Raw genomic sequence first — 12785 nt, forward strand, 5'->3', positions numbered from 1 at the left:
TTAATATTCTAGTGTAGCAGGATAGTAGGAAGGTAGGAAAATTTCCGGGCAAGTGGAATGGAGAAACTCAGACAAGAAAATTAAATAAAGCCAGACAGTTTGGGCAATTTAGAGTCGGCTTGTAAATTGCAAGATCTTATCCTCCCTAACCAAAAACACTTGAGAGTAAATGGTTTATACCCTCTTCCCTAACCAGAAAACACATAGCTTAAATCACCCTGGCCTGAGAAAATAGAGAAAAAAAACCCCAATTAATGCCATTTGTGCCAACCATATCCAAGGACACATGAAGTTGGGAAAAGAATAGCAAAAACCCCATTAAAGCCAGACAAACCAAGATAAAAGTAAAACAGTTAAAACAAACCAAAGAATAATCCAAAACTCCCCTATATACTAAATATGCACCTGGAAAGTTGATGAATAATCTACTGAAACCCTCTCCTAAGACTCTTGCCTTCAGGGAAAAATAAAGGATAAAAAGCCCCTTCCTGGGCATGAACTTTTATTTTTAAGGGTCCTCATGAGACTTGCAACCAGCGGAGCAGTGGGCAGCAGCAGCTCAACCTGAGTTCACGCTCTGATCCTGTCTCCAAGGCCCCGTTTTTCTCTGACCTCCCAGTGAGCTAAAGCAGCCCACCTTGGCTCACTCCTATTACTGTGACCTTCACTTCCCATTGAGTTAACAGCAGCCCCACCTTGGCTAACTAATTCCTTATAACATTTCTAAAGAGCCAAAGCAGAGCACCACCTTGGTTTTCTTTTGTTATTTTCTCTACCCAAGATTTAATAAACATACTCTCAAACCCAACTGGACTAGGCTGAAATTTTTCCTACATAAAGTTAAGAATCCACACAAAGTCTCACACCAGCCTGAGACAAACCTGTTCTGGGCCAGTCCCTGTCCAGTAACAGTAGGATATTATACAAAAATATTGTAAGTAGCAAGATGGGTGATAAAGAGAGGAAAGGGGTCATTTCTTTAAGAACAAAACCCAGAAATTACATAAATCACTTCTGCCCCATTGGGATAGACCATAGATGCAAAAGAGACTGAGAAATTTATCTTTATTCTGAGTGGCCAAACACATTGCCCCAAACTAGACCTTTTACTTCTATTGTAGAGAAAGTAAGCATGTATATTGAAGAATACCTCTGCCACACACATTATAAGCCAAAATAAATTCCAGAAGAATAAACTTTTAGATGTAAAAAGTGAGGCCATGAATTATTAGCAAAAATTTATGCAAGGATGTGGGAAATAAACCCTCTCAAATATAAATATTAAAAATATTATTAGAATCAAGTATATTGACTAGGACTTCCACTTTAAGTTATTTATTCTGAAGAAAGAAGTAAGATATGTGTAAACATTTAAGTGTAATAGGTATCACATTATTGTGCATATTAATAAAAATTGAGAACAATGGGAGATTAATAAATATTTAACAGTATGAAATAGGTAATTTTAAGTATTTATGTATTTATTTATAATTGATTCAGCTCTACAATGGAATACTACACAATCATTAAATATTTTAATGCAAAGAATATTTGATGTAATGGAAATATTCAACACATGTTTTTGAATGAAAAAAATTACAAAAGCATACTTATAATATGATCCCATTTTTTAAAGAGCATATATGTAGATAAGAACACTAAAATGGTACAAAACCAAAAATGTTCATAATGCTTATCACTATTTGCCTATTGACTTTCCCCAAACATTTATAAAGGATTACTTTGTAAGCAAAAAGTAAAATCATTTAAGGGAGTAGTGACTCTAAAATGTTAGTAGCATTTAAAATGCATGCAGTGTAATGCATGAGATGCATGGGTTACTTCGTAGAGAGAGTGGCACTAATAAGGCTCTTGATGGCTCCTGAGGGATGTGTAGAATTTTATATTTGGAAGAAGAGATGGACATTTATAATGGCAAAGTGATACAGAAGAATAAAGTAGGTTCAGGGAAGAGTGAGAAATTTAGTGTTGCAGAAATGAGGCTAGGAAGCTAGGCTAGCATCTGATTGCAGAGTGATAGTAAGCTTTAACTTTTTCTTTTGAATAATTAAGAGCCATTGAAGATGCCAGTTGGAGAAGGTGACACAATTAGATTTGACTACTGAAATAGGCAAGACATATTTTTCCAGTGCCTCACTTCCTCAGCCATGCCTCTCATTTCCCGAGTCACTACTCCTCAGCAAATGGCCAGGAGCACTCTGGGTTCTTCAGCTTCCCTCTACTTTCAGGAAAGTCTCACTCTTAAATTAGTTATTACACCTGTGTTCCCCTAAAATTCATATACTGAAACCTAATTTCCAATGTGATGGCATTAGGAGGGAGGTGGAACCTTTGGAAAGTAGGTTATGAGGGTGAAACCTTCGTGAATGGAATTAGTGCCCTTATTAGAGACCCCCGAGAGCTCCATTGTCTCTCCTGCCATGTGAGAACACAGCAAGAAATTGGCCATCTGCGAACCAAGAAGCAGGTCCTCACCAGACAACAAACCTTGATCTCAAACTTCCTAGCCTCCAGAACTATAAGAAATAAATTTCTGTTTATAAGCCACCCAGTCTATGGTCTTTTGTAATCTCAGCCCTGATGGACTAAGACACCCTTTGTTGTTTAAGTGTGCTTCTTTTCATTAGACATCTGCAGTTGTAATATTCCTCATCACCCTGATTCTCTTAGAAAACTTTATTTCACTTATATGGTTACACATATAATTTTGCATACATTCATTAATGTGATTATATCAAATAAATTTTTGAGTACATTTTAATAACAAATTCATTTCCTTTCAGAGTTTTTTCCATGCATAGATAAACGCAGTCACATCTACATCCACACATAAACACATATGTAGGATTTGTGTCATCATATGCTTTACAAAAAATGAAATCACACTATACACACTTAACAGAATGTACATTTCTTCCTCATGAATAACTGGAAATATCACCAAATTAATTGATAAAATTCCAAGGCATTCTTTTCAAAACTATACATCTATGGTTTCTATGTAATACGTTTCCAGTCATTTTCTTACTGATGGATTTTCTTTGTTTTCAGTTTTTCATCATTAAAATGTAATAAACATTATTAGATACATTTGTTTCCATGGGATACCCCCAAACCAGGGTTTCTGGGTCTAAAGACATGTGCAATTATAATTGTAAAAGGAGGTGGCCCAGATTGCTTTCCAAAAAGATCGTAATACTACATTTCCAATGGCATTTGGAAAGATCACATGTTGTTTAGATCACAACCAATGATAAATATTGCTCTTTTTTGACATTGTTGTTGTCAACCTGATGGGTATAAAATATCTTATTATTTTAATTTGCATTTCTCTGACCACTAGTGAATTTCAGCCTCTTTCTCATGACATTCTTATCTATTTGATTTACATTTCTATGGATTATTATTTATATCTTGCATTCCAAATTTTTTACCCTTCATAACCTTTCTTGATATAGGGCTAGCTGACTGGTCCATTTAGATTCTCCCTGACCTCTGTTGCCACAGTGTCCCTGAGTAGTGTTTGAATTCTCATTTTATTTTATTTTATTTTATTTTATTTTATTTTATTTTATTTTATTTTATTTTATTTATCCTTACCCGAGGACATTATTTTTTTTCCATTTTTTGTTCAGATAGAGTGAGAGGAAGAGAGAGGAAGAGAGAAAGAGAGAGAGAAACATCGACGTGAAAGGGACAGATCGTGTGGCTGCCACCCACACAACCCATCCAGGGCCGGGGACAAACTGCAACCAAGGTACATGCCCTTAGTGGGACTGAACCCGGTTCTATCGGGACTGCAGGCTGACGCTCTAAACACTTAGCAAACTGGCCAGGGCTGAATTATCATTTTAAAACATGAACTGACTCCTCTGTGTTCCCTATTCAAGTTGGGCAAACTCCATGTAGGAGGAACCAGGAGATTCATTCACATCCCACTTCTGGGGCAAAATGGATGAACTGAACACAAATTTCCAGCTCTTCATACATATGAACGAATTAGGTACCTTTTTAAGACATGCAGGTATGTAGCTGTGGGAAAAGGTCTCTTTAGCTGTGTCAAATACCACCTTTGAAACATGAATCAGCCTGAAAATAAAGCATTTCCTGGGTACAACAGGATTTCAGAATGACAAGTGTGACTCTGGGCAGTTTTGAAGGGCACTGATTGGATGGTGTGTATCTATCTCAGTTATTAGTGGCTGTGCTTACCGTTCTAATCTATTCCAGCAAGCTGCAAGCAGCCGATTCCTACCTAGTCAATGTGAAACACAGCCAACTACTGAGGAGGTGTTTGTCATTACACCCTCAGGCTGACCACTCACTGAGACCAACCCTTCCCCCAGGATCATTTTAATAATTAAAATGATTTCTGATCTTCTTGTTATTACAACAACAACAACAAAATCATTGTCTCACCCCAGCCAGTTTGGCTTAGCGGTTGAGCTTCGGCCTGCAGACCAGAGAGTCCCGGGTTCTGTTCCCGCTAAGGGTACATACCACAAAAAAAAGAAAAAAGATATCCTTGGAGATTCCAAAATGGCCACAGAGTGAATGGAAGCTACAGACTGTCTTCCAGGACCAAACTGGAATTATAATTAAAACACAGACAAATCAATGGGAAAAAGCAACAGAAAAGCAGCTTATGAGGACCATATAACCAGGGACCCTGACTTGATCCTGGTAGGCTTGTGAAGGCACAAGATGGGGGCTGGGAGCCCATTGTCGGCAGCGCGCAAGCGGCCTTAGCTGTGGGCATCACCTTCGGGTTAAACTCCCAAGAAGCTCCACAGCGCAGAGCTGGGACAGAGGCTAAAATAGCCACAGCCACTCACCTTGGGCTCTGGCAGAGGGTGGGCAGACTGGACTGGAACTGTGTGGGGACACTCGATATTTGAAGGGCACTCAGAGCTTTAGCTGAGTTGCATCCATGCACGACGGTGGCCATATTGCTCCTTCCAAGGGCTCTGAAGAGAGGCAGCAGGACCTCCCTCATATATTCAACCCCACCCTGTGGGCCATTGAAATGCAAATTGAGGCTTATTAACAACCAGCATCTGCCCTACCCTCAGGAAATCCCCTTATGCTGAGAACTTGAGGGAGTTTTTCAATCAACTGACAACCCAAAACTCTTCAAGTAACCTGGACTGCTAGCCTCCAAGCAAAAAGCAAGAGGATAACAGTACCATTCTTGGGCGAGCAACTGTAACCAGGAAAGTAAGACTTGACAGTGCTGTTTAACATGGGTCCTCCCTCGCTCATTAAAACCCAGGAGAGGGAGCCCCAAACAGCAGAACACCAACACCCACAGGAAAAACTTGGCAGGCTCCAAAGCCCACTGTGATAGCCAAAATGGTGAAGCACAGAAACAAAAGCCAAATGAAAGAACAAGAGACCTCCACCAAAGATGATATCAATGTGGAGCAGTTAGGCAAGTTAACAGAGCTAGAATTCAGAGCCATGATCTTGAAGAAGCTCAACAGCATGAGTAAGGACATAGAGATGCTGAAAATAAACCAATTGGAAATTAAAAACCACCAAGAAGAGATCAAGAGTGACATATCAGAAATAAAGAACACATTGGAAGGTCTAAGGAGCAGAATAGAAGAAGCTGAGGACGGGATCAGCAAATTAGATGACAGGGTAGAAAAAATCAACCAACCAGGAAACCAAAAGGAAAAAAAAAAAAACCAATAAAAAACAGGAAGCCAATTTAAGAGAACTTTGGGATAACTGGAAACGTAATAATATTTGCATCATAGAAATCCCTGAAGAAGAAGAAAATGAGCAAGGGTTAGAGAATATATTCAAAGATAGTGACAAAAAATTTCCTAATTTGGTGAAGGAAGAAGGCATTCAAGTTCAAGAAGCACAGAGAGACCCAAGTAAGAAGAACCCAAAGAACCCCACACCAAGACACATAGTAATTAAAATGCCGAAAGTTAAAGACAAAAAGAGAATCATAAAAGCAGCAAGAGATAAGCAACAGGTTACCTACAAAGGAAACCCCATAAGGCTCTCAGCTGAATTCTCACAAGAAACACTACAGACCAGAAGGGAGTGGCATGAAGTAATCGAGGTCATGAAAAACAAGGATCTGAATCCAGGACTACTTTACCCAGCAAGGCTGTCATTCAAAATAGAAGGTCAAATAAAGAGCTTTCTAAACAAAAAAAAAAAAGGCTAAGGTAATACATTAGCACAAAACCAGCACTACAAGAAATGTTAAAAGGACTGCTGTAATTAGTAGAAGAAATAGAAAGGAAAATATAACCAAACTAAACAAAAATAGCAATGAATAAGTCCATATCAATAATCACCTTAAATGTAAATGGACTGAATGCTCCCATAAAAAGACACAGAGTAGCTGATTGGATAAGAAAGCATGACTCATCTACATGTTGTTTACAAGAGACCCACCTCACAACAAAAGACTCACATAGGTTGAAAGTGAAGGGATGGAAAAAAATTTTCCAAGCAAACAGAAAGCAAAAAAAGCTGAGGTAGCAATTTTAATATCTGATAAAATAGATTTCAAAATGAAGACCATAACTAGAGACAAAGAAGGCCACTATATGATATTGAAAGGATCTATCCGACAGAAAGATATAACCTTGATAAACATATATGCACCCAATATACGAGCACCAAAATACGCTAAAAATCTTCAGGAAGATTTCAAAGGAGATATAGACAGCAATACAATCATAATAGGGGACTTCAACACCCCACTGACAACACTGGATAGATCCTCTAGACAAAAAATTAGAAAGGAAACAGAGACTCTAAATGAAGCACTAGACCAAATGAATTTAATAGGTATCTAAAGTGAATTACACCCCCAAACTGAAGAATTCACATTCTTCTCAAGTGCACATGGTACATTCTCAAAGATAGACAACATGATAGGATACAAACTGAAGTTCTACAAGTTCAAGAAGATTGAAATGATATCAAGCATCTTCTCAGATCACAGTGGCATACAACTGGAAATCAATTACAACAAGAAATACGAAGAAATTTTAACACATGGAGGCTAAATACCATGTTATTAAACAATAAATGGGTTACCTAAGAGATGAAGGAAGAAATTTAAAACTTCCTGGAAATCAATGAAAATGAACACAACAACACAAAATCTATGGGATACAGCAAAAGCAGTTCTGAGAGAAAAGTTTATAGCACTACAGGCCTACCTCAAGAATCAAGAAAAATTTCTAATTGACTGTCTAACCTCACAACTTAAAGAACTAGAGAGAAAACAAAAAGAGAACCAAGAGCAAGTAGAAGGAAGGAAATAGTGAAGATCAGAGCAGAAATAAACAACATAGAGTCCAAAAAAACAATTCAAAGGATCAATGAAACAAAGAGTTGGTTTTTTGAAAATATAAACAAGATTGATGGACCCTTAGCTAGACTCACGATGAAACAAAGAGAGAGAACCCAAATGCACAAAATCAGAAATTAAAGAGGAGAAGTAACAACTGACAACACAGAAATACAAAAGATCGTTAACAGCTACTCTGAACTATTATATGGCAACAAATTCAACATTCTAAGCAAAATGGACAAATTTCCAGAAACATACAGTCTCTCAAAACTGGACCAGGAAGAGAGAGAAAACTTGATCATACCGATGACAACTAAGGAAATTGAAAACGTAATCAAGACTCTCCCAGCAAACAAAAGCCCAAGCCATGATGGCTTCACGGGGAAGTTTTACCGAACATTTAAAAAACTAATTTCCATTTCCCGAACATTCAAATAACTAATACCCATTCTCCTCAAATTATTTCAAAAAAATTCAAGAAGAAAGAAGACTTGTAAACTCGTTTTATGAGGTCAACATAATTCTAATTCCAAACCAGAAAAAGACATTACAAAGAAAGAAAACTACAGGCCAATATCTCTGATGAACATAGATGCCAAAATCCTAAACAAAATACTAACAAATCAGATCCAGCAATACATCAAAAAAATTATTCACCATGACCATGTGGGATTCATCCCAGAAATGCAAGGCTTGAACAATATTTCCAAATCAATAAATGTGATACACCACATTAACGAAATGAAGAATAAAAACCAAATGATCATATTGATAGACGCTGAAAAAGCATTTGTCAAAATCCAGCATCCATTCCTGATAAAAACACTCGGCAATGTGGGAATAGAGGGATCATATCTCAACATAATAAAGGCCATATATGAAAGATCTACAGCCAACATCATACTCAATGGGCAGAAACTAAAAACATTTCCCTTAAGAACAGTAAGAAGACAGGGATGTCCAATTTCACCATTCATATTTAACATTATACTGTAAGTCTTAGCCATAGCAATCAGACATGAAGAAAAAATAAAAGGGATCCAAATTGGAAAGGAGGAAGTGAAACTGTCATTATTCACAGATGACATGATATTATGCATAGAAAACCATAAAGACTCCATCAAAAATCTGCTAGACTTAATAAATAAATTTGGCAAAGTAGCAGGATACAACATTAATGACAAGAAATTGATGGCATTCTTATACCCAATGATGAACTCACAGAAAAAGAAAGTAAGAAAACAATCCCAATTACCATCTTGGCAAAAAAATTAAGATACATAGGAATAAACTTAACCCATGAAGTAAAAAACCTATTTGCAGAAAACTACAGGTCATTGAAAAAAGAAATAGAGGAAGATATAAAAAAATGGAAGCACATACCTTGTTCATGGATTGGAAGAATTAACATTATTAAAATGTCCAAACAATAATAGCAGAAAACTTTCCTAACTTGGTGAGGGAAACAGACATACACGTACAGGAAGCACAGAGAGTCCCAAACAAGATGAACCCCAAGAGGCCCACACCAAGACACATCATCATCAAAATGCAAAAGGTTCAAGACAAAGAGAGAATCTTAAAAGCAGCAAGAGAAAGGAAGCTAGTTACCTACAAGGGAATTCCCATAAGGCTGTCAGCTGATTTCTCCAATGAATCTTTGCAGGCCAGAAGGGAGTGGCAAGAAATATTTAGAATGATGAAAAGCAAGAACCTACAACCAAGATTACTCTATCCTGCAAAGCTGTCATTTAGAATCGATGCCATATAAAGACTTCCCAGACAAGAAAAAGTTAAAGGCGTTCATCACCACCAAACCGTTATTGTATGAAATGATGAAGGGTCTTTTTGAAGAAAAAGATGAAATATATGAACAAACAAAATGGCAATGAATACATATCTATCAACAATGGAATCTACAAACAAAATGAACAGGTAGAACAGAAACATTCACATAGATACAGAGAACATTTTGTTGATTGCCAGATAGGAGGGGGGTTGGGAGTGGGTGAAAAAGGTGAAGAGATTAAGAAGTACAAATTCATTGCTTGACTGACAAGCCTCAAAGGGAAAGGGGTTAGAGGGGTGGGAAGAAATAAACCAAAGAACTTATATGCATAACCAATGGACACAGACAATAGTGTGGGAAAAGCGGGAGGGGGGTGGGAGTGGGGAGGAGGGGGTCAATGGGGGAAAAATGTGGAACATCTGGAATAGATTTTACATTCAACAATAAAGTTTTTTAAAAAAGTTCATATTACCCAAAGCAATCTATAGATTCAATGCAATCCCCATCAAAATACCAATGACATATTTCAAAGAACTAGAACAAATACTTCAAGAGTTCATATGGAACCAAAAAAGACCCTGAATAGCCACAGCAATTTTGAAAAAGGACAAAGTAGGTGGGATCACAATACCAGATAACAGGTTATACTACAAAGCGATTGCACTCTAAACAGCCTGGTACTTTCAAAAGAACAGGCATATAGACCAGTGGAACAGAATAGAGAACCCAGAAATGGACCCAAGGAAATATGCTCAATTAATATTTGACAATGGTGGGAAGAGCATACAGTGGAGTAAAAACAGCCTCTTTAATAAATGGTGTTGGGAAAATTGGACAGCTACATGCAAAAAAAGGAAACTAGACCATCAACTTACACCATACACAAGAATAAACTCAAAATGGATAAAAGACTGAAATGTGACCTGTGAATCCATAAAAATTCTAGAAGAAAAATGTAGGCAACAAAGTTTCGGACTTCATATGCAGCAGAATTTTCACTGATACATCACCTAAGGCAACAGAAACAAAGGAAAAAATGAACACATGGGACTACATCAAACTTAAAAGCTTCTGCATAGCCAAAGAAACATCTATCAAAATGGAAAGGCAACCCACTATATGGGAGAACATCATTGCCAATAATACATCAGATAAGGGGTTAATTTCCAAAATATATAGGGTACTCAAACAACTCAGCAAAAGGAAGACAAAGAACTCAATTTAAAAAATGGGCAGAGGAACTAAATAGACACCTCTCCAAACAGGAAATACAAATGGCGAAGAGACATATGAAGAAATGTTCAACATCACTAATCATCAGAGAGATGCAATTTAAAACAACAATGAGGTATCACTTCACACCTGTTAGGATGGCCGCCATCAACAAATCATCAAACAACAAGTGTTGGCGAGGGTGTGGAGAAACGGGGACTCTAGTGCACTGCTGGTGGGAATGCAGACTGGTATAGCCACTATTGAAAAAAATATGGTGTTACCTCAAAAAATTAAAAATTGAACTTCCATTTGACCCCGTGATCCCACTACTGGGAATATACCCTAAGAAGCCTGAAACGCCAATCAGAAAGAATATATGTATCCCCATTTTCATAGAAGCACTATTTACAATAGCTAAGATCTGGAAACAGCCCAAGTGTCCATCAGTAGACGAATGGATAAAAAAGCTGTGGCACATATACACAATGGAGTACTATGCAGCTATAAGAAAGAAAGATCTCTTATCCTTTCAGATGACATGGAAGGACCTGGAAAGTGTTATCCTAAGTGAAACGAGCCAAACAGAAAAAGACAAATACCACATGATCTCATTTATATATGGAATATAATGAATATTACATTCTGAGGAATAGGGTAGACCCATAAACACAAATGTAGGGTACAGACTGACAACCCTCAGAAGAGAGGGTTGTGGGGGGTGGGAAGAGATAAACCACAGAACTTATATGCATGTATGCATAACCAATGGACATGGACAATGAAGCCAGGGACGGGTTGGGGGGGATGGGGAGGAGAGTGTCAATGGGGTAAAAAAGGAGAAACGTCTATAACAAAAATAAAATTAAAACAACAACAACAAAGGAAACAAAAAACATATCCTTGGGCAGGGACTTAAAAACAGCACAGAAAAAAAAAAAATCATTGTCGCCCTGGCCTGTTTGGCTCAGCGGTAGAGCATCACCATGTGGTCCAGAGAGACCCGGGTTCGGTTCTCACTAAGGGTATGTACCTCAGTTGCAGTTTGTCCCCAGCTCTGGTTGGGTCGTGCGTGTGGCAACCACTTGATGTGTCCCTTTCACGTAGATATTTCTCTCTCTCTCCCTCCCACTCTATCTGAACAAAAAAATGGAGAAATGTCCTCGAGTGAGAATTAAAAAAAAAAAAAATCATGGTCTTTATGACTAACATCATCTGACTTTCTAAGGAGAAGTTGCCAGAGGACTAAGGCCCACTAGGAATTTTCTGTTTCTAGCCACTACCTGAAATTATCCATCTGCTTACCTCATTTTCATTCAGCATTAGGTGAGAGCACAGGCTATTCTAACTAGTTTTAACCTATTTTTTCAAAAATAATGATAAAGAGATATCTCTGCTTCCTTTATCAAAGCAGTAATCTCTTTTATACCAAAATAATTATATAACCAGAGATGTTAAAGTGGAAAATACTACCCCTGTATATTTGACAGGTTCCCAAATCAAATCAAGAGAGAGTGACTTGCCCAGTTCCAGATGGTCAATGTCAAGATCAAGATATTTCTGTTTTTTCTTTATTAGTTTTAGAGGGAGAGAGAAATAGAAACGTTGATTAGTGAGAACATCGATTGGCTGCCTCCAGCATGCCCCCCACTGGGGGTGGAGCCCACAACCCGGGCACATGCCCTGACCAGGAATCAAACCGGGACCTCTCAGTCCATGGGACGATGCTCAATGCACTGAGGCACACCGGCTGGGCCAAGATCAAAATCTTAACATGTATACCCTGACAACAACAATAGTATTAGAATGTTCATGGATGAGACTTCTAAACCTGCATAAATATATTTTTTTGCGGGAAAGAATCCATGATTCCCAAATAGATTCCAGGTTGAAGATGAGTTAAGAGTTACTATTCTAGAGGAAGCTCAAATCCTCATTCCAGTTGCCAGAGAGGACTCTCACATGAGCAAGGACAAGTCAGAAACCTCAATGATATTCAACAGGAGCCACATCGCAGAAAGCATAGAACTTTTGGTGGAGGAGCAAAGAAGACTGTCATTCTCTTTCAATTTTTGATTTTATTCCTAATGTTCTTTTCTCTTATGAGGTGAGTGTGATCATATGGAGCTCTGAGTGCCCCTATTTGGGACTTTCCTTTATTCTTTGACTGCTGAGAAACCCTATGGTGAAGCACAAGGATGGATGACTAGAGGGATGGACTCAGCAGGCTCTGCTCAAGGTCATTTCTGTTCTTAGTTATCTTTAGTGAGAAAAAGTAACAGGGCCAGATAAATCAGGTTAGACCAAGAAACAGAAGACAGCTGGATGAACACTTACCCAGACTTTCTTTGACCCAAAAAAGTAGCAGGAACCGAGACTTTCATGCTATTCAGCCCAATTCCAGAGCAAGAGACCAGACCTGAGCTTCATATA

This window comes from Molossus molossus, unplaced genomic scaffold, assembly GCF_014108415.1.
Source record: "Molossus molossus isolate mMolMol1 unplaced genomic scaffold, mMolMol1.p scaffold_m16_p_4, whole genome shotgun sequence".
Lineage (NCBI taxonomy): Eukaryota > Metazoa > Chordata > Mammalia > Chiroptera > Molossidae > Molossus > Molossus molossus.